This window comes from Triturus cristatus, chromosome 3_2 (genome assembly GCF_964204655.1).
Source record: "Triturus cristatus chromosome 3_2, aTriCri1.1, whole genome shotgun sequence".
NCBI lineage: Eukaryota > Metazoa > Chordata > Amphibia > Caudata > Salamandridae > Triturus > Triturus cristatus.
This window is the reverse complement of record NC_140584.1, coordinates 344,162,890-344,185,947: the sequence shown is the minus strand read 5'-3', so window position 1 is coordinate 344,185,947 and position 23,058 is coordinate 344,162,890. Positions and strand designations below refer to the sequence as shown.

At 43.5% G+C, this 23,058-nt stretch overlaps 1 long non-coding RNA gene across 1 annotated transcript in view; it reads right to left on the bottom strand.

Annotated features, from left to right (window-relative positions):
- Window positions 1–22,656, bottom strand: part of LOC146857343 (uncharacterized) — a 152,096-nt gene extending 129,440 nt beyond the window's left edge. Inside the window, exon 1 of the long non-coding RNA XR_014979565.1 lies at window positions 22,276–22,656. This is a non-coding gene — a long non-coding RNA (uncharacterized LOC146857343). The remainder of the gene's footprint in view (window positions 1–22,275) is intronic.
- Window positions 22,657–23,058: the final 402 nt, after the last annotated feature.

Sequence of the window (23,058 nt, the reverse complement as noted above, 5' to 3'; positions counted from 1 at the left end):
CCAAATAGACTGCTTCAAATGTCTATGCAGTATGCATGTAGTGTTCTAACATACTATAGACTTGTCTTTTACACCTTCAATTCCCAAGTCAATATCCATACACTTCCAGGAAACATCCTGTCACTTCCTTTGCAGTCCTCTAGAGACCCATTCAACAGTATGTACTAATCCATTCACTGTGCCAAAACCCAAACACTTATAAATTCACCAAGACACTCTCTTTCCAGTACTCTTATGATTCAGTCACTGCCTAAGTATTCATGCACTGAGCCAGGTCTTAGCACATAGACTTCTTCAAACCCCTATCCACTATGCATGCAGTCCTCTAAGCACCTACACACTTGTCTTTCACACCTTCAATTCCCCAGTCAGTATCCGTTCACTTCCAGCATACACCCTGTCACTCCATTTGCACTCCTCTAGTGACCCATTCAGCATCATGTACTAATCCATTCACTGCGCCAAACCCTAATAAATTCACCCAGGCACTCTCCTTGCAGTACTCTAATCATTCAGTCAGTATCCAAGTACTCATCCAGTGACCCAGGCCTTAGTATATGGACTGCTTCAAACCCTCATCCACTATGCATGCAGTCCTCTAACCACCTACACAATTGTCTTTCTCACCTTCAATTCCCTAGTCAGTATCCATACACTTCCAGGAAACATCCTGTCACTTCCTTTGCAGTCCTCTAGAGACCCATTCAACAGTATGTACTAATCCATTCACTGTGCCAAAACCCAAACACTCATAAATTCACCAAGACACTCTCTTTCCAGTACTCTTATGATTCAGTCACTGCCTAAGTATTCATGCACTGAGCCAGGTCTTAGCACATAGACTTCTTCAAACCCCTATCCACTATGCATGCAGTCCTCTAAGCACCTACACACTTGTCTTTCACACCTTCAATTCCCCAGTCAGTATCCGTTCACTTCCAGCATACACCCTGTCACTCCATTTGCACTCCTTTAGTGACCCATTCAGCATCATGTACTAATCCATTCACTGCGCCAAACCCTAATAAATTCACCCAGGCACTCTCCTTGCAGTACTCTAATCATTCAGTCAGTAACCAAGTACTCATCCAGTGACCCAGGCCTTAGTATATGGACTGCTTCAAACCCTTATCCACTATGCATGCAGTCCTCTAACCACCTACACAATTGTCTTTCTCACCTTCAATTCCCTAGTCAGTATCCATACACTTCCAGGAAATACCCTGTCACTCCCTTTGCAGTCCTCTAGTGACCCATTCAGCACCATGTACTAATCCATTCACTGTGCTAAAACCCAAACACTTATAAATTCACCAAGATACTATCTTTGCAGTACTCTAATCATTCAGTCACTACCAAGTATTCATACACTGAGCCAGGCCTTAGCACATGGACTGTTTCAAACCCCTATGCACTATGCATGCAGTCTTCTAACCACCTAGACACTTGTCTTTCACACTTCAAATTTCCTAGTCAGTATCCATACAGTCCAGCACTTGTGACTGCTTTTGCACTCCTCTAGTGACCCATTCAGTACCAAGTACTAATCCATTCCCTGTGCGAAAAGCCTAGCACTTATAAATTCACCTAGGCACTCTCCTTGCTGTACTCTAATCATTCAGTCAGTACCCAAGTAGTCATGCAGTGAGCCAGGCCTTAGCACATGGACTGCTTTAAATGCCTATGCAGTATGGATGCAGTTCTCTAATCACCTACACAGTTGTGTTTCACACCTTCAATTCCCTCGTTAGTATTCATACTCTTCTAGCAAACACCCTGTCACTCACCCAGTGTGTCTCCTTATAGTACTGTAATCATTTAGTCAGTTAGCATGTAGTCTTTTAGTGAGGTAGGCTTTAGGGCATGAACTGCTTCAAAGTAGTATGCACTATGCATGTAGTGTTTTAACGATCGTCACACTTGTGGTTCAGGGCTATAGTTTCTTAGTCAGTTTTTATATAAAATGTGTTTGTACAGTAATGGAATAGTATAAATTTGAAAGTTATTAATATATATTTATTTGTGATTCTTTTTTACAGATAAAGAACAGGAGTGTTTCTCATCTGTTTGCACTCTTCCCGTGCAAGATTGTTTGGATGAAGGGTCCTTAGGTGTTTCATCATACTTGCTGTGCCGCACGAGTATTTTTTGTTAGGATCCCCTCGTAACAGAACTCTTTGGCAAATCTTGCGAATGAAGAAGGTGGCATTGGTCTTTGTTTGCCCCTTGGAAAAAGTTAAAAATGTCTTCACCACTGAAGAAAAACGTTGTGGGCGTGGTGCCTTCTGCAAAAAAAATTCCTCAGATTCTGTAAATATTTTAAAGCGGCAACATTTACAGTTAAACTTATACAATTTTGTTAGCTGTATACATTTTATATATCTGTTATTTTTTTTCTTGCGGTATTTTGTTGAGAATATCATGTTGGTTTTTTTTTAACAATCTTTCTGATTTTCCAGGTCTGTCGTCGACATCTGTGGTTCCTACAGGAGTGTTCCGCCTTGTTGTTTTGTATTATTGTTGTTACATTTTGTTTATTAGTTTATTGTTTATATTTATGTTAATAAAAAAGTTTGAAAATGATTTATCGTTTATATATTTATTATTATAAAAAATAAAGTTTGAAAAAAATTAATAATGTTTTTGGTTGTTCTCTTAACTGCTGTGTGACTCTTTCTTGTTCTTATTACTGTTATTTGATGGAGTCCACCATGGTGTTAAATTTTGGGGCACTTATCGCTGGAATACTGGTGATATCTGCAGTTTGCACCAACTTCTGAATAGTGTGTTAGATTTATCTCAACTTTACTTCCGTTAAAGTGCTGATAATGAAATGGAGAGTAGCCGTTCCCGTGCAAAAAGACACGAGGTGCACCTTTGGTATTTATTCTAAATACTAAAATCCTGTATTGTATTGCACTGAGGTATTGGCTGCACTTACAGTGTACACACAAAATCTATTAAGAAATCTCATTGTATTTATATTGATTGGGAATAGTGTGCCAGGTGCTGGATCTTGACGAGATACACTGCTCAGTTCGTATATTGTTGTGCACACGAAAAAATCACAACTTTCACACCAATTGCAATGCGAAACAAATTCCGGCGATAAGACACGTTAGCACCAGGGATTTTACACCTGCTTTCTGCTGGTGTTAAGCAGGACAACTACCTGCACCATGAAAGGGAACACAGCCAAGAGCCACACCAGAACACCCACAGGTGCCATAGAGTCAATGAGCATGATACAGGGATACCCATGAGGGCCAGAAGACTCATCTCAACAACTGCAGGACCGCCAATGCCCCCCAAACCCACATCTTAGTAAGTGTGTCCCTGTGGTCATTGTCTTAGCATGATAGGCACGAGCCCTGCAACATCACAGTGTGCTGTCACCTCAGCGTTGGCAGTGAGCCTGGATGTGTAGCTACGTACGCATCCTCCTGCATGCACAACTGGCGTGTGCTGGTCTGTCGTTCACAGGTCAGTGCAGGGGTGTGCCTATCCGGCAAGGGGAACGGGGTGTCTCGGACATGTCCGTGTACAGGAAGTGCGGTAAGTGTGTCTCTGTGTTCTGGTGTGGCCTGTTACAAGAGCCGCAGCAGTCGATGTTGTAAAGTGGCATGCACCACCTCCAAACGGCACAGTGATGTTGTAGTTGGAATGTAGCAGGAGATGCGCAAATAGGCATTACAATGGCGTGCCGTACGAGTGCACGAGATACAACAGCTCACCGTACAAAAGTGTGGGGCTTGTGGGAGGGAGGAGCAGCCGTTTGGCAACATAACACACAGTGAACTCGACCATGTGCCACATGCTGGGCATCTCATCCATGATGACCACGGTCGCAGACATCCCACAACACCAACGACTGGCCTTTGTACACATCCTCTATGAATGCAGCGTGGTTTTCACTTCTATGCTCGTTCAGTGGTGTGATGTTGGCAGGTTGTGTGACTTGTGCTCCTTGTTGGTGTGTATCATTTTGGCCATTGTTAGTCTATATGTGTGTTGTACTTAATTGTGCATGTGTGCCATTCTGCCCATCTCCCCCCCTCCTCCCCCCACTCCCTGCTTCTTCCTTTTCCTAGTGCTGTTGTGTCTATAATTTTGTTGCTGCACACATAAATACATGTAAAGAATAAATTAGAATAGTTCCTTGATTCTTTTAGGTTTCAAAACTTCTCTATTGGTTTCTTTTTAATTTTCCATATGAACCGTTTTTTTTAATATTTAACAACACATAGAAGTCAGAAGTGCAACGTATTCTATGAACACACTTTCTAGAACATTCTACAATACGTGCAGGTTAAAAGTTCATAAATTTTTTAAAACTTTACGATTTCTTTTGTAACATTTTCTTGAACATTTAACGACATGTGCAGGATAAAAGTTGAGGATTGTTTTAAGTTCGAACAGTGCCTTCCAAATGCAAGTAGCAGGTGTGGTTGAGCTGAGCAAATTTTATCCTATGATATGTACTCCACGTTGAAACTGCTTTTTCTTAACCAATCACAAAGATGCTTTTCCACAAAACAAATGTGCACCCTACTTTTAAAAAAGAATGGTTTTCATGATATCTTCAGAGATAAGTTATAGATAGGTATTAGCATTTTAAAAACCTTTGAAATTCACTGAAAAAACCATAGGTTTCATGCACGTTATAGTTAGGAATTGGCATTTAAAAAACCTTTGAAATTCACTGAAAAAACCAATGGTTTCAGGGGCGTTATAGTTAGGAATTGGCATTTAAAAAACCTTAGAAATTCACTGAAAAAAACCATAGGTTCAGGGGAGATGTCATCAGTGATGTCATGAGTGATGTCACTGACCATGTCATGAGTGATGTAATATGTGACGTCATCAGCAGTGCATTGCGGGGGCGTGAGTTATAGTTAGCTGAACTAACTATAACAGGGGAATTTCTAGGGTTTTGTACGAGGGAAATGTCCAGCTAACTATAACACCACAGAAACCTATGTTTTTTTCAGTGAATTTCTAAGGTTTTTTAAAAGCCAATCCCTAACTATAACGCCCCTGAAACCTTTGGTTTTTTCAGTGAATATATATATATATATATACCATTGTGAATGAGGCCCTGTTGTCTTGCAAATAGATAAGTAAGACAAATGAAGAATAAAATACATAATACTGGAAATTCTGGTTCAAAACCCGCAAGCAGTGGCAACGCAGGTAAACTCATTGTGTAAACTGAGCGACCCTTTGACTGTCATAAATCTCACTGATACCGTACTAAGTGAACAAGAAAATAACATTCTGGCATTAGGACTAACTTTTAGTGCCAAAAGCAATTTCGATTATGCAAATACCAAAATCGATGTGTTTAGATTTGTTCGTAAATTGAAACTGCGAAAATTCTTTTCAACTCACAAATCTACCAAAACAACAATACCTGCACAACCTAATTTAAGTCCCACCTTATTAACAGCAGGGGACGCTGAGCTTCTACAGGACCTACTGCATATGCAGGATGATACCGCAACACATTCAGTTAATTTTGGTTTGGGACATGGAGGAATAATAGTACCTACCCCATTTAAACCTAAATCAACATTCTGTCCCCTTATGTTGAAAGATAACATTGATATGTTTCAAGACAAAGTATCACAAGAATTAAAGAATCTGCACCTAAAACAAACAAATATTAATAAGAAACATCGATATCGTGACTTTGCATATCACCAACTCGTCAAGAAGTTGCAGAATAATGTTAATATTGTTATTCGCCATTCGGACAAGGGCGGAAACGTGGTACTATGGCCAAGAGACATGTACATGGAGGAGGCGTTGGGCCAATTGAATGACAGACAATGTTACAAGAGATCCACAATGACTGAGGTGAAACAGGCATGGAATTTATTCCATACAAAGCTAATGGGTTGGAGAAGCATGGGTCTAATAACAATGGACGAGTTCAAATTTCTAAAGCATGACCATCCGGTGATGCCGATAATTTACTTTATTCCTAAAATTCACAAGAACAGCGTGAAACCACCAGGCCGTCCCATCATTTCAGCCTGTAACAACATCATGGAAAACACTAGCAAATATGTTGATTTTTTTCTGCAGGATTTTGTAAAAAGACTTCCATCGTACATTCTAGATACTGGTGATCTATTGAAGAAAATGGAGGGTTTAATGTGGCAACCAGGGTACCTTCTTATCTCCTTAGATGTATCCTCCCTATATACTAGCATTCATCACAGGGATGGTATGAAAGCCATAGAATACTACTTGAATTTGAGACCCATCCATTTTCATGAACATAACAGAATGTTACTATCAATGATCAACATGTGCCTTGAGAACAATTTTTTCTTGTTTTCTAACCAAGTATTCCAGCAGGTGAGGGGCGTGGCTATGGGGGCATGTTTTTCCCCTAGTTACGCTTGCCTACATTTGGGGTACTGGGAAGAACATGTCCTCATACCCACGTACTCCAAAATCATGTCTGAAAATGTTGTAAAGTGGTATAGGTATATTGATGACCTTTTAATAATTTGGAATGGACCAGAAAGTGAAGCTAAGCAATTTATAGACAATCTGAATAACAATGAATTGAATCTTGGCTTCTCTGGGCAGATCAGTGATACATCTATCTGTTTCTTGGATGTGGAAATTCGGGTTTGTTTCAATGTATTGCAGACTAGTTTGTTTAGAAAACCCACGGCGGGTAACGCTATACTACACGCTACTAGTCATCACCCGGCACATGTGATTAGGAGTATTCCATACGGAGAAATGCTTCGTATTAGAAGAATTTGTAGCAATGACATGGACTGTAGTGTTGCACAAAGAGAGTGTAAAACTAGGTTTTTGAGTAGAGGTTACCCTATGGAACTCATTGATAAGGCCATTTGCAAAGCCAATGAACCAGGCAGGGCAATAGCACTCTCAAGCAGAAAGGAATTGGTTTCTGGTGAACACACGGAGTCAATATTAATTCTGACGTACAATAGCCAACATCAGACTATTCGTAAGATCATAAAGAAAAACTGGGCACTGATTGTGAATGATCCGGTATTGGGGAGCCAATTACCACGATCCCCTAGTATTACATATAGGAGGGCAAGGTCTTTAAGCAATTGCCTAGTATCTAGTAGCCCAGAAATCAGAACAAATAGTTCCTGGCTTAACAGCAGCACAGGTTTCTTTAAATGTTCAGTGTGTAAGGCCTGTAAGAATGGGGTCAACAAAACAGAATACATTACTCCCCTGAGTACGAGTCCTGTCCCTATTCAGCACAAACTTACTTGTAAGACTGAGTACGTGGTGTATGTGCTGGAGTGTCCGTGTGGCCTGCGCTACGTGGGTAGTACCAAGTTGCAGGTTCACAAGCGGATACTCCAGCACCTACGAGCCATTAACAATGGAGACGCCACGTACCCAGTTGCCAGGCACTTCAATGAGGTTCACAATAGAAACCCAGCAGGCCTTAAATATTTTGCCATAGACACAGTCCTGCCCCTAAGAAGAGGTGGTAATCGAGAGTCATTACTTCGTAAATTGGAAACAAGACACATTATTCTCATGGACTGCAAAACACCAAATGGACTTAATGCTAGTGAAGACTTTTTTACCTGTCTCTAAATAATTTTAAAAATTTTAAATTCAGTATTTAAACATGTAAGGCTGCCTTCTCCCGTGACCTATAGGGTCTTTTTATGATTAGATTTATTTTTTATAGTATTTTTATATATACACTTGGTTTGCACATATTTATGATGTTTTATCTTTGCATCTTTGCACATATAGCAATAGGACATTAATGGAGGGAATGACTGGCATTTGTCTCTTATTATCGACGAAATGTCCAATAACATCTGAGATATCATACACAGAACATGAACACATGTATTATCTTTGAAGTAACTAATGATCAACAGTTAATCTTTTCAAACAGATATCCGAATATTTATATATGATATTTATTTATTTATTTATTTATCTATATCTATTTAGGCATATATCGTGTTTTTTATATATTTTAGAATTCACATATGTTTTTATAAAAAAAGAAGTTTTTTTAGAATATGTGGAGGATTCTGAAATACATCTGTTTTTATGTATTTATATATTTATATATTTATATATTTATATATAATCTGTGTAGTTTTTTGTTCTTTACCCCATTTCCCGTATTTTATGGTGATTTCAAATCATGTATTTTACATTGATGTTATGCTCTGATCTATCATGCATTAACCGATATGCTGTGGTGCGATCGGAGGATGTTTTCTATGTCCATTGCTTAACTACACACCTGATGCATTTGATAATGAGGTTTTTTCACTTTAAATACTTCAGTCACGCCCTCAAACGTTGTCATGTGATCAAGGCCCCACGAGGGCTGAAACGCGTAATGGCGGCATTGGTGTTGGGCACTAAATAAACGCTGGCACAAATTCATATTGGGTACGCTTCGTCTTTTGCCAAGGATTTGGTTACCTGAAGGCGTTTTCTCTTCATATATATATATGTAGATATATATTGCCCCAACTCGTCTTCAAGAACAAACGAGCGTGGACCCAGGTATCTTGTATATATTTATTCTGCCAAATCCGCCATTACGCGCCCTTGATCACATGACAACTTATCAGCAATTTTGCTCGCTTTTTAAAGTGTAAGTGCAATAGCAATTATATGGACATAGAAGAAACACTTCCAAATTTGCTGTGTCTAATGGCCGTAAATACAAAACATAAATGTCGCCAACATGGCCACTAAAATCCTATGCCCTTTCAAAATTAAAAAAGCATAACAGTACATATCAGTGCCTAATAATATATACAGTACAACCAGTCAAACCATATATAGTGCTTAACAACATTAGTGCAATAATAACATTCAATGTGAATCCCTTAAAAACAAAATACAAACACTCTATAGTTCCTTGTTCCAGTAAAGTGACCTCCCTGAAGCAAAATTCCCAAAGGGTCCCTGTTTGTCAACTGAAAGATCCAAGTTTCCGTTCTAGACAATGCACGTTGCCAAAACAACATCCACTGTGTACGGATAAAGTTGTGCAAACTACATCAATCTTTAAAGTGCAAACATTTTAAGGACAGCAATATATATTATCAATAAATACAATAGGTAGATCCCTTAGAAAATCACGGTATATAAATGGAAGTATAAAAATACACTTTCCAAAAAAACGATTTCTAAAATCATATTGGAGGGTATATATTTCTCTCATTGCAAAACCCTCATGCCTACAATTACCATATAGTTCCTATCGTCTTTCAGTCAACCTACATCCTCATAAAAACGTATATAAATCTTCACTGGCATTAAGGCCCCTGGGGTATTTAGAATCAAATTGCAGGATATAAGTTGTTTCCAGCCTCCTCAACTTTGATTCCCTGTCCCCACCTCTTTTCTGGGGAGTTATGGCCTCTATAACATAGTACTTCAGGTGTTTTGGATCACTATTGTGGCTGATCTTAAAATGCCTTGCAACCGGATAACTCTCATCATTATTAAGAATTGCCCGGATATGCTGAAGGATCCTTTTATGCGCTGGCAATTTAGTGCTGCCTATGTACTTCAAATTGCAGCTGCATGTTAACACATAGACCGCAAACTCAGTCTTGCATGTAAGATGTTGACCTGTATTGCAAGTTCTGGAACTAAATGCAGTTGTGTATGTTGTAGTGTTAACACCATATTGGCAGGCCTTACATACAGAGCATTTGTAGAACCCTTTCCGCGCCATTAGCCATGAGCCCTTGCCTCGTACTTCAAGGTTTCTTCTAACAAGTGCCTTACCCATACTGTCGACCTTTCTAAAGGTTACTGCTGGATTGTGAGGTAGCAACTTTCCAATCACTGGGTCGTCCCTTACAATGGGCCAATTCTTCCTCACAATTGCCCTTATCTGTTTTTCCTGTTGCGAAAAACCTAGAATCAACCTTGTGGGTTCATCACCTGCATCATTGCTGGCATGTTTCTCCTTGTATTTCAATAAGTCCTGTCTTGCCAAAGATTTAGATTTGGCAATTGCCGAATCAATAACATCTGGTCCATACCCCCTAGCTAGAAACCTATTCCGACTTTCCCCTGTTTAAGGTTACAGTCAACCTCTTCACTGCATATCCTTCTAATGAGCAGCATCTCCCCATATGGAATGCTCTTAATAAGATGGGGAGGATGCACGCTGGAGGCATGCAGGAGTGTGTTCCCTGCTGTAGGTTTCCTAAAAAGGGTAGTGGATAAACTGTTGTTAATTACTTGGACTCTTACATCCAAGAACGTGACCATATCCTTACTAATGTCAGAAGTAAAATGTAGGTTTACTGTATTATTGTTTAATAACTCAATAAAAGCAGTTGCACTCTCAACATCTCCATCCCACACTATAAATAAATCATCAATATAGCGCAGCCATGTTACCACACTCTTATTAAAAATCCGCTCACGTTGTTGCATGAGGACCAGCTCCTCCCACCATCCCATGAACAAATAGGCATAGCTGGGGAAGAAGCTGGCCCCCATAGCAACTCCCTGAGTCTGCTGATACATTTTGCCATCAAACAAAAATAAGTTGTTTTCCAAGCAGAATAATAACATCTTAAGCAGCATAGTAGTGTGTTGAGAAAATACGATTGGCCTATTCATCAAAAAGTATTCATCCGCCCTCATTCCGTCCTTATTCTTAATACATGTATATAGGCCGGACACATTGAGCGCTATCAGCAAAAACGTGGACTTCCATGTGATGTTTTGAATCTTCCTCAGAAAGTCACACGTATCCTGCACAAATGATTTGAGAATTTTAACAAAGTCCCGCAAGGAAAAATCAATGTATCCAGAAAGGTTCTCCAACAGGCCATCACATGCTGCTTTAATGGGCCGTCCTGGTGTTAAATTGATATTTTTATGTACTTTAGGTATAAAATAAATCACCGGGATAGTAGCATGCTCCTTCTTGAGGTATTTAAACTCCTCCCAACTTAACAGGCCCATACTTTTCCAGGCTAATAATTGGGAAAACAATAACTCCTGTGTGTTCTTAAATTTTGTGGGAGAAACCTTTCTATAACATTCAATATTGTTCAATTGGCTGTGCGCTTCTTCCAAATAATCCTTTAAGGGCCATAATACCAAATTCCCCCCTTTGTTGGAATTGCGTATTATGATTTGATGGTTGTCCTTAAGATTATTTACAAGTTGACGATATTTCCTCTCATGATTGGTAAATTTCCTTTTGGCATTATTAGTGGTGATGTTCAATCTCTTTATTTGTGCAACCACTTGTTCATTAAAAACATCTATGGAGTCTCTAGCCATGATAGGTACAAATTTAGATTTCGTTTTGAAAGGGGTCCGTGGCTTAACATTAGTCCCATGTATTTGTGACTGCTGTACATTTGGGCCTACTATTTCATTTCCCTCATGTGGGTTGGTAGAGGCATCAGCTGATAATACATCTCCTCTTTCTAGATTCTGTAGATCATGTAGCAACTCATAATCAGAGCCCACCAGCCCTAACAACTCAGGGACCTGCGATGCTGTTTCCACCCCATCCAGTCCGCCCTGCTTGCCACGTTGGTAATGGTACTTTTTTCATTTCAATTTCCGTATGAACCTGTATATGTCCGCCCTAGTCTGGGTGTAATTAAAATTAGATTCAGGACAATACGACAATCCAAGTGATAGGAGCTGCTGCTCCGCAGTAGTGAGGTCAATACCCGCTAGATTGATAATGGTATTACTTTCCAAGGTACTAGCACTGGAATCATTATTCCTCATGTCACCGCATATCGACCTCTATTTGCGGGTCCTGCCTCGCCCACGCTTCTTGGCACCTTCTCCTTGTCTGCCGGCGCCCCCTTCTTCTCCGGGTTGCCCTGTTCTGATGGGCACTTTGTTGAGTGGCCTTAGTGTCTCCCTCCGACTGCGTTTTGAAATTTCCAGCTCTTCCCTCAAAGTTAGTTTGATATTACTGGCCTCCGACCTTGCTCCCAAATGATCTGATTCCGAGCCACTTTCCACAGCGGAACTCAAGTCTGAGGCTGTGGGGGATTCAATCGGTTTTTGGCTTCCCCTATTATCATTCACATTATCCATACGTTTGTTTGCAGTGGCCACACGCATTGAGTCATATCTTTTTGCGAACGTAAAGATCTGTCCGTTTGCGTAGTCATCACGGTCCCGCCTAAACTTGTAGGTTTTTTGATTTTTAATTTTTTCCTCCTCCTTGCTAAGACGAACAGTCATCTCCTCCACCATTTTTTGTTTGAATTGTGGACCCCCTTGTGGCTCAATTTATTTTTCTAAAAGCTCTATTTTTTCCTGAAGCGCACTTCTATCTATTTCAGCATATTTAACCAATATTTGTACAAGCCGACGAGATGATTATAAATTACACTCCCCCCACTCCGCCATCATGAGTGGATTCGGAGTCTCATAACTGGGGGCAATCATAATTCAGAGGCCCCTAGGTATCCTCCCTACGTCCAGATATTTTTGAAGAGATCTTGCCTCCCACCACTGGCGCTTCAGTTTTTTGAGCACACGAAAACTGTCCCTGAGCCCTTTGCCCTTGTTACTGGGTTATTCACTCGTCACTTTACTGGCCCCTTGTGTGTCCTCCGGGGAATCTGAGAACATCCCCTCGGCCGCCAGCTTGCGATCCTTAAGTATTTCCGCGGACATATTTGACCAGTCCAATATTGTGTTGCAGTAGATGATTCTCTGTCGGTGAATACCCCGAGATGTCTCTACCGCATTGCACACCATCCCACCTGCAGATTGCCGTTAATGTCGTTGGTGTCGTACCTTATATTGATTTTGACGATGTCCTGCCTCGTTTACTCCCTCTGTCGATGCAACCACCTCCGAGCTCCACCGGTTATGGGGCAAACCGCCGCAGTCAATCACCGTCTTCCGTGTCCGTACACTCTCCAATTTCGGCTAGCAGGAGGCTCCGTTTCTTCCGTTCTCGGAAACTTTTGCTAGGTGCCCCAGGGGTCCCCGCCAAAGAACACCACGAGCCTGCGGTGGCTGTACACGGATACTCTAGGACAAGACTTGCCGCACCCGGAGCCACGTCCGGGAAGGGGGTCAATCCGGCACAAATTGCCCCAACTCGTCTTCAACTTCTCCTGCTTTCAAGAACAAACGAGCGTGGACCCAGGTATCTTGTGCATATATTTATTCTGCCAAATCCGCCATTACGCGTTTCGGGCGATACCGCCCTTGATCACATGACAACTCATCAGCAATTTTGCTTGCTTTTTAAAGTGCAAGTGCAATAGCAATTATATGGACAATTTGCTGTGTCTAATGGCCGTTAATACAAAACATAAATGTCGCAAACATGGCCACTAAAATCCTATGCCCTTTCAAAATTAAAAAGGCATAACAGTACATATCAGTGCATAATAATATATACAGTATGTGACGGGTTGTCAAGGAGGGACACTACACGAGGTCTAGGTATCTGTGGTTTTATTGTTCCAAGTTTTCTTTTTGTCCGGCTGGTTAGCCTTTCCCTCGCAAAGGTGGCGGGATCCGTGGTGTTTAGACCTCCATAGGCTTCTTGGGTAGTCTGGTTCCCTCGGTCGGCCTTTTCTCCTGTCACGAGGTCGGCTCCCGGTATTCCCCAGAATAAGAGAAAGACAAGGGACGATATTAGTCTCTCTATATAGGCGCGTCGCGCCTACCACCAGGGCCCGGGAGTGAGGATCACCTTCAGTGTGTACAACAAAAACGTCTACTCGAGTGTCAGTAAAGGTGAGGGGTTCATAAACTAAAGGATATTGGGATGGCTTTAAACCAAGGGTCGTTCGGTTAACGCGGGCACTCCCGCCTTCCTATCCAACCCGCTACCCGGTCCCGTACCTGTCCAAGCCACGCTCCTCCCCTGGGAACGTGGCTGGGCGCTTCGCCGTGTCCGTAGCCGCTGGTCCTCTCTGCTCTCGTTCCTCCTTTCTCCTCCTGCTCTCGCTCTCTTGCCTCGTCCGTGTCTTCGTCTCCTTCGCCGCTCCGTTCGTCTCCGTCTTTCCTCCTGGGATCGCCGTCCGTCCACTTCCTGGTTCCTCCCCTTTTTGGTGTTCCGGGCTGCGTGACGTCCTCTAGGGGCGGGGCTTGTGTTCCCAGATCTTCCCAGTTAAAGGGCACCGCATTGGCTATTAGTAGACGGTCTTCTGTATCTGATGCCCACTCGTCCTGTTGAGAGGGGAGAACGTTAGGAACACGCGATACCGGTGTCCACCAGTCCGTACCTCCTTGTGCCCCCTGATCTGACCGTAGTGTCCCGTCACACAGTACAATAATAGTATATATGTATATATATATATATATATATATATATATATATATCACAAACCAAGTTGCTCCGTGAAAGGGGCCCCAGACCCTAGCAGGGCGGCTTCAAAGTGGCAGGGACGGAACAACCTGCCTTCAAATCCAAGTTTGCAGAACGCTTCTCGGGCAAAGAAAAGCTTTTGAAGCGAAATTCCGAGGATTTTTGAAAGACCGTTTCTAATGTTAGGTCTTAGAAATGTAAATTTGAGGACGATTCTCTAATTGATTGTCGTTCGATCTTTCATAGGGACCTATCATAGTCCACCTAGTGCCTTCACACCCATCTAACTGCTGCAAGTGAGTATAATGTTAGCTACTCTACAATAAATATCGCTTGACTTATACAGTCCTCGAAGAGAATTTCATAAACTCCCTTTGTTTTCTCTTCTCGATAGAGGCAGATACTTAGCCTCTATAATTATGAATAGCACACGAGACCCCCAAGTAAGTTTCCTACTGGGGGTAATTTTTGACATAACTTGTGCTCATATTGACTGCTAGAGTGTGCCCTATACTCACGCTTTCGTTTTAACTCATGATGGATATTTCCATAGTTTAAAATGAATCTTCCTCTTTTGTTTATCTCCTATGACTAGAGGGACTATTAATTAACTTCCCGTTCATAACTGAGAATCGCCTATATTGACTACTCTGGCACTAATTAGAGTACCATTATCTCATATGTCTCTTCCTTGTCTCTTATAGACATATGTTTGACGACTCTATATGCCGGAATATAATCTTACATACCACCGTTTGTGAAAAAATCAAGGTATGAATTACTGTGACAACCATTTACGAGACTTTACGAACTATTGATAACACGACTCGCTAGCGACTAATTTTCATGCAAACAGACCATGTGTCTGTTTCTCTTACATATACAGGATTGTTCAAGCACATTGGATTAATGATTTGGCAACTGTTATCAATTTATGGACTTCGATGTACTTACAAATTGCCTCACCCAGAATTTAAGGTACTTGTTGTCTCATCCGAGCTTTGGTATTCTTTACTTACTAAATCTGAGGGAGATGACTCTACTGCACATGATACTCTATCCATCTTTCTCTGCGTTCCTAATTCTCTGCCAAAAGTTTTACTCTTCCTCACATTGTTTCTAGGATATCCTTCGCACACTTGTATCGGTTTTCTGGGGTACTTTTTAAACTTCCTAACTCTTGCCTTCTTTCACTGGTTGATTAAAAGAAATAATAACACTTTCACTTTTCCAACTCATTTCAAAAGAACATCTCAGCACTTATTCTTTTAGGATTTTAAGAAATCTATTTTTGCCTTGCTGCACGGATTTATATATACAGACCTCAGACCCATATGTTCAATGAATGGTAATTTGTTTTTTCTTTGTGGAATTTGTGTTCACAGCCTTGATAAAGTTACGTACTGTAACGAAACACGTGTCGGCTGTCCTGGATTGTTTCCCCGACGGGGTGGCGGATTTGGACTGTTTCCCCCGACGGGGTTTTTTGTTCTCTGGCCTTTTCTCAAACAACAATCTTGAGAAACCTTTAGGATTAGATCTCCATATTGGATCTTTACTTTGTATATTTGTGGTGTAATCAAAAAAGAAAAATACATTATTGGAACATTGCAAATGAGTTATTTGAACATTGAAATGGTGTACCTGAAATTTGTACAGTGTATGTAGAATCACTTTGGAACCACATAGAGTGTGCCGTTATTACCTTGAAATTGCACATGTTGTGCTTCAAAACTATATGTAATTGATACTACTCCTTGAACATACCACATTAAACAGTGTGGATACGAACTATGCAAATAATGTCTGCTCTTTGATGTTCTTTTCAGTTTTCCTTTTCTCTCAAGGGAATTTTTATGATATATATGGTCTCTCACTCAGGGGACAGAACACCAACTATACAAAAAATAAATCTATTGGTACAAGAGTACTGGTTGACATTTCAACTATAACGTTAGAGTGCCGGTGTATATCTTAATAAAAAACATTTGTAGTAACAGGCTCTCCCTGGAAGGTCCTGTTCATTTTACATCTTTGGTAGTGGGATGTCCTCCTTACCCCGATGGGCACCGTAATCTCGTAGGATAGTACAGAACTTGAGGAATGTTTAGAATTTGATGTGCGACTGTTTCACTACCATTGCAGTATTTTGTGAAATTCCAAGGAGTTCAAGTGCTTTAACACAATATAATCCTTAAGTAGCCAGTAAAAATATCTGTCCCAACGCATTTCAGCTCTACTTCCGAGCCTTGCTCATGGGGAAATAAAACTTGCTTTCAGAAATGACCATGTATTTAGACTAGTATTCTAGTGCCGATTCAAACTCACTGCGCATGCTGATGTAAACGACATTCAGGCTCCGTGAATCACTTAATTAAGGAGTCCTTTAATTACATGGTCATTTCTGAAAGCAAGTTTTATTTTATATATATATATATTTATATATATATATATATTACCTACTGGCGGTCGCCAGTAGGTAGTTATAGTTAGGACCCTGTTTCCATAGGAAAACCGCAACTATATATATATATATATATATATATATATATATATATATATTCACTAAAAAAACCATAGGTTTCACACATGTTATAGTTAGGTGGACATTTCACTCGTAAAAAAACAATGAAATTCCCCCGTTATAGTTAGTTCAGATAACTATAACCCGCGCGCCCGCAATCCACTGCTCATGACGTCACATATTACATCACTCATGACTTGGTCAGTGGCATCACTCATGACATCACTGATGACATCATCCTTGTGATAGAGTGGCGGTCGCGCGAGTTATAGTTATCTGAACTAACTATAACGGGGGAATTTCATTGGTTTTTTACAAGTGAAATGTCCACCTAACTATAACATGTGTGAAACCTATGGTTTTTTAAGTGAATTTGCAAGGTTTTTTAAATGCTAATTCCTAACTATAACGTGTGTGAAACCTATGGTTTTTTCAGTGAATTTGTACGGTTTTTTAAATGCTAAGTTATGTATGTATTATTATATTTTTTATATATTTATTTTACAATAAACTACGTATTAAAAAGTTTATTTTATTTTTTTTAGGGTTTTTCACGGTGCGTGCACCGTGCGCGCACCGTGCGCGCACCCCGCGATTTTTTGAAAAAAATTTAAATGTTTTTTTCTGTCTTCGGGGTCCTTCAGGGACCCCCTGACAAAGGCTAGGGGGTCAGGAACTCTCTACACTGCCCCCTTTTCACGTTCGCCACCTTCCTTTTTCTCTCTCGCACTCAAAACAAACAAAATGGCGGCTGACACTTCCTGATTTCGACCGATTCGAACGTTGGCTGACATTTAACCACCAATCAGAATTACGCTCGCGCACGTTAGGGTGCGCGCACGGTGCGCGGCTATAGATATTTATGTGCTTTTAACTCAATTTTCTCAGGAACTACTGAACAGATTGACTCCATATATGCAAAAGGCACTTCCCTGACCTGAGGACTACCTCTTTGCCAAATTTCAAGTAATTCTGTTCAGCCGTTCGGGCTGTACCTTCGACTAAAGGTCCTATGCGAAAATGCATGGGGAAAACACGTATTGGGACTCCCCTTTTTTCTTGGCCCCCGCTTGACGAATCCCCCCGAGACTTTCAGGGTAGGAGCTGAACGGAGCGCTTCATTAGTTTTGAAAATTTCGCGAAGATTCGTCAACCGGCGCCAAAGTTATTCAAAATAGAATTTTAAGATTTCCTATGGAAACACGGTCCTAACTATAACTATCTACTGGCAACCGCCAGTAGATAATATATATATCCAAGAAAGAAGTAACTCAACCAGATGGAGTCACCAAAGAACAAGAATATATTTCCACTACAATGTTTCAGCTTCCGCCTTCCTCAGTCAGGTAGTACAAGATGGTTTGCTCAGTGGCTGCACAGATGACACAGCATCATGAGTGAAGATTCCATTTGGAATGTGGAATCAATGCAGTCTTGAGAGCTCTTGAGATATACAGCAATCATGTGGTATTGTCAGTGATGTGTAGCCCATCTGGATGCAGTGATTTTAAACGGTACATCCAGAAGTTCTCTCTGGAGTCCAGTAGTTCTTCCTTTAAGACATGTTCCACAGGGAAGAAAATTCCAATCTGATAGTAAATGATCCACAAGGATAAAATGATTGGCTACAGGCGGGTCCATTTTCTTATTGACTATTGCAGCTTTGTGGTTCCTGAATTGTGTACGGAGGTCATTCACTGTTTGGCCTACATATTGGTTTTTACAGCTTTGGCGTTGGCACTGAATCACATAAATAATGCATGTTGTGCGACGTGTAAGATGCTGTCCTATTCCATAGGTCCTTCTCATGACAGAACTAGTTGCTAATGATGTTTGCAAAAGGTATTCACACGTGATGCACCTTTTAGAGTCACAGCAATGAACCCCTGCATTTGTTACAACTTGCTTGAGTGCAGCTATCACAATAAGGGAGCGGAAATTGGGAACTTCGCAGTAAGCAAAGACTGGCGGTGTTGCTGCATATCTCAAGAGCTCTCCAGACTGCATTGATTCCACATTTCAAATGGAATTTTCACTCATGATGCAGTCTCTGTCTTGGTCACGAGCTGGACACCCTTGCAAGAAGAAGTCAGCAACTTGCTGGGCTGAAACATCAGCGTCTGGAGACCTCGCCAAGATTAGCAAGCACTCCCATGCCGATACCCAGAAATGCTTGTTTATTTTTAAAGAAAAGCATCATTGCAAGTCCTGTGCAAGCCAGCATTGTTTTAGTTTATAGATAACCATGTCGCCCCGTGGATGAAAAATAGAACGACATTTGCACAATGTGCTTCAAGACTTTGTACGTGGTGTTCAATGAATCGTGATAATGTTAGGCGAAGCTGAATCTGTAAGCAAAGCAGTTTCGAAGAAACTAATCCAACATTGTCACGCACGCAAATGTGTGTAAAAGGTTATTGTGTAAAGGGGAAGGCAACTTAAGAAAATGTGTTTATGATGAAAGATGGCGTTGGTTCTATGTAGGCCTACCTCAGACACATAACAATTCCTCTTGGACGGGTTCCCCTAGGCAAACAATTACTGCCAAGCATAAGCTGTCTGTATCCTTAGTCTTTTACAGCCACCAGAGCATTCACAACCCCTTTTCTTCTGAAGAAGAAAAGTAGTCTTTTCATTGTTGACGACAGAGCACCACCAAAGAAGCCAAGGAGAAACAGTTGAAGGAGCCATCTTACATGGAACTTTCTGGTGGGAATCTTTCAGAACAGTCGATAGACAACATTCAGCCAGGGCCGGACTGGCGGTAGCAGGAACTGAGAGTTTTCCCAGTGGGCTGGAAGGCTGGGGGCCGGTTTTGGACCGTTGGGGGCCATTTTGGATATAGGGGTCTGGTTTTGCAATATCGGTCTCCTGTACCAAAAGCAGCAGCAGTGTTTCCCACCAGCACCGCCCCCCCCCCCCCCATCCCCTACCCGTGGCTAGTCACACTTAATTGCCCAGGCCGGCTAGTGTTCCCAGTCCGGCCCTGCATTCAGCATACAAGCCAACATTTCAGAAGAGCAAAGTGGGAGGATCTTTAAAAAAAATCGGGAGAATGGGGCCTTGAATCGGGTTACTGTCCTGCATGGGCCTTGGAAGTGTGCTGCTGCAGGATCGGACATTCGAAACGCAAATGCACATTTTTTTCTTACCTTTCAGAAGCATGGAGCGCAATGGCAGGCAGAGAGAGGGTGATGCAAGTGTTCTGCACTCACTGGCCTGGCAGGTTGCTGGCAGTGCATATACCATCTCCCCCCACCTGTGTGGCAGCCCGGGCACACACACAGCCGCTTCCCCCCCCCCCCCCCCAGTACCTCACAGGTCTTTAAAAGACCATTTGCTTGTGAATGGGGCTTTGTTGGTTTTTCACCCCTTCTAGAGCCCCTGCATCGCCACTCTGATGACTATTGCTGGAAGAATTAGCAGGTTACACAATACCAAGCCCCCCTGTCTGCTGAAACCCCGAGGAATCGGGTTTTTGCTTGCAGGAATCGGGAGGCGGGAGACTAGCCTTGAAATCGGTAGTCTCCCGCCTGAATCGGGAGGGTTGGCATGTCTGATTCAGTGGAGGATGCACAGTAGAGGTAAAGAAAATATTTCTTAGTCCAAAAATCGGCACACATTGATATATTTCCTTGTATGTCAAAAGAAATGGTGAGGAATTCCCTTTGCAGCTCCCTCAGGGAATCACAAAGTATACCTTAGTGCACTGAAATGTGGGTTTTTACGTCAAGAAGCTTGCTACTTCGGACAGTGTCAACTCTGCGAAGGGAAACCCCATTTCCTGAAGAAATGAAAGTGAATCGACTTCACTTCATCAGTCTATGAATTCTCCTGTTGATCATTCATGGTAAATCATAGCCAGCGGTACCTTATCCCTTAGACAAATACACAAAGTCAAACAAGTTCAACCACCCCCACTGTAGTGTCCTAGCATGGACACGTTCTAGTGTTCATAAGTGTATGCTCTACACTTTACACCCACCCACCACCTACGTCACTGGGTCAGGTGACTAGGCTAATAAAAGGGCCGAGCGCACGTGCTCGTGGCCAGTTAACCCACCATCTAAGTATGTGTCTGCGTCAGTCATTTCTAGCATGAGGGCCTAGGGCCCCAAACACCACAATGGCGACGAGGGTTGTGAGCCCCAGCGTGCCGCAGCAGCCCTTCCGTTCGTGAGGGGGAGAGGAGTGCTCCCACTAAGGTCACCCCCCCTCTGCAAGAAGGCGCAACGCGCCGAGAAGTCAGCCGGGCGAGTCGGAGCCCTCAGCACCGCCGCGGGCGTGCACAGTGCCCCTGGGTAGAAGCGTGGCAGTCGGGTGCCCACCCCGACCTGCCGCTGTGCCTAGAAGCGCCCAGGAAGAGAAGTGCGAGCCGTGCGGAGCCCACCCGCATCGGCCGCGACGCCGCGGGAGGTCGGGTGCCACCCCGACCCCGTCGAACCAGCCACGGTGCCTGGGTTGTGAAGAGCGAGTCCGTGGTGACCAGCGGTCCGAGCGGAGCCCACCCGCATCGGCCGCGACCCCGTGAGTGGCGTGTTCCACGCGGAGCCCACCCGCGTGGAAGAAAAGGCCCGCCGGCCAAAAGGTGAGGAGCCGCGCTGAGCAAAACCCAGCAGGGCGGAAGCGAGCCGAAACCCACCAGCTGGTGGCGAAGCCCTGCGGCCCGATGAGGCCTAAGCATCGGAGGCGGAGCCCACCCGCACGAGGAGGAACGGTCACGGTCCGCAGGAGTCCACCCGGCGGCCGAGTGGGAAGAGGCGGACCTTAAGTAATGGTAAAAGCGGAGCCCACCCGCGTGAGAAGAAGCCCGGTCGAAGTTGAATACATAAAGTGGACCACACCAGAGAGGAGCGCCGGTCTCACGGAACCCGCGGGTGCCTACCCCGCATAGGGACAGATATGCCGACACACTCCCCCCCCCCCGCAGCAGGAGAAGTCTGCGAGGCTGCCGCGGGAGGGAGGGAAATCTGCCCAAGAACTGCATGCGGCCAGAGCTGCTCGCGGTAAGAAATAGATAATTGCCGCCGCAGTAAGGAGCTCAACGAGCGCACCCCATCCCCTCCATGCCGCGTGAACACTGCACGGAGCTGTGGCAGGGAGGGCGATCGTAATGTGTAGAATGGCCCCCGCCGGCCATAGAAGCATACCCCCAACTCGGAGGACCCCCAGCAGCGCCTACACGGGAGACAAGCGGCCAGCGCCGCCAAACGTGAACTGTAACTGAGGGCACAATGGGACTGACTGTCACCATGCCCCAGAAGTCCCGAATGCGCTGGGACACACAGCGTGGCAAGTGAGTTTTGTATCCCCCAAACTCACACACACACACGCACGGGATAATGCTTTGTATCTGCAGTGACTGAAATGCCTGTGGCCTCCTCACCTGCCTTAGAATAAAAGTAAAAAGACTTACCTGCTGCCATGTCCTGGACTCCACTGCTCCAGCCCCATCTGGACTCCACTGGTCTGCCTGGCTCCAGCTCCCCTCCAGCTCTCCTAAGCACGAGTGAAGCCTGGAGGAGTGGAAAGGAAAACAAGGCATAGAGTTCTGGCAGTACAGAGTGGTTGCTGCTGAAGCCAAAGAAAAGCAACACTGCCACCCAGTGGCCACCGGCAGTACTGCAGCAAGAGGAAATCAACAAGCATACAGCAAGCCAAGGAAGTCCAGCAGCCACAGGAGACCGACGGCTCGCAGCGCAAGGGAGAAGAGGCAGCAAGGCAAGTGCCGCAAGGTCTGACGGAGGCGCGATGGTGAGCGCACGGGAGTGCGACGGAGGCGCACAGGAATGTGCCAGAAACGCAGGCACGCGACGGAAGCATAGGAATGTGCCAGAGGCACAGGAATGCGACAAAACTGCAGGAAGAAGAGACGGTGTGCCACAGGGATGCAGCGCAATCCCACAGCAATAAGGAAGAAAGAAGAACGGTGTCGAGCCACATCCACCCCAGCGAGGACTGCGCTGTCGCCGCATCTAGTGGAGCGAACCCTCGAGAGAACAAACGGACTCAGCGCAGAGGTACCCCGGACGCGGACAGTACACTGCAGCGCCTACACAAGAGAAACCCACTGAAGAGGATGGGCGCAGCAAGGATCCAACACTGGCGGGCAAGGATGCCGAGCCCCACCCAGTGGCGCCAAGAAGCCACCACATCAAGTGATCATGATACTAGGAGCAACGCTACACTGGAGATGTAC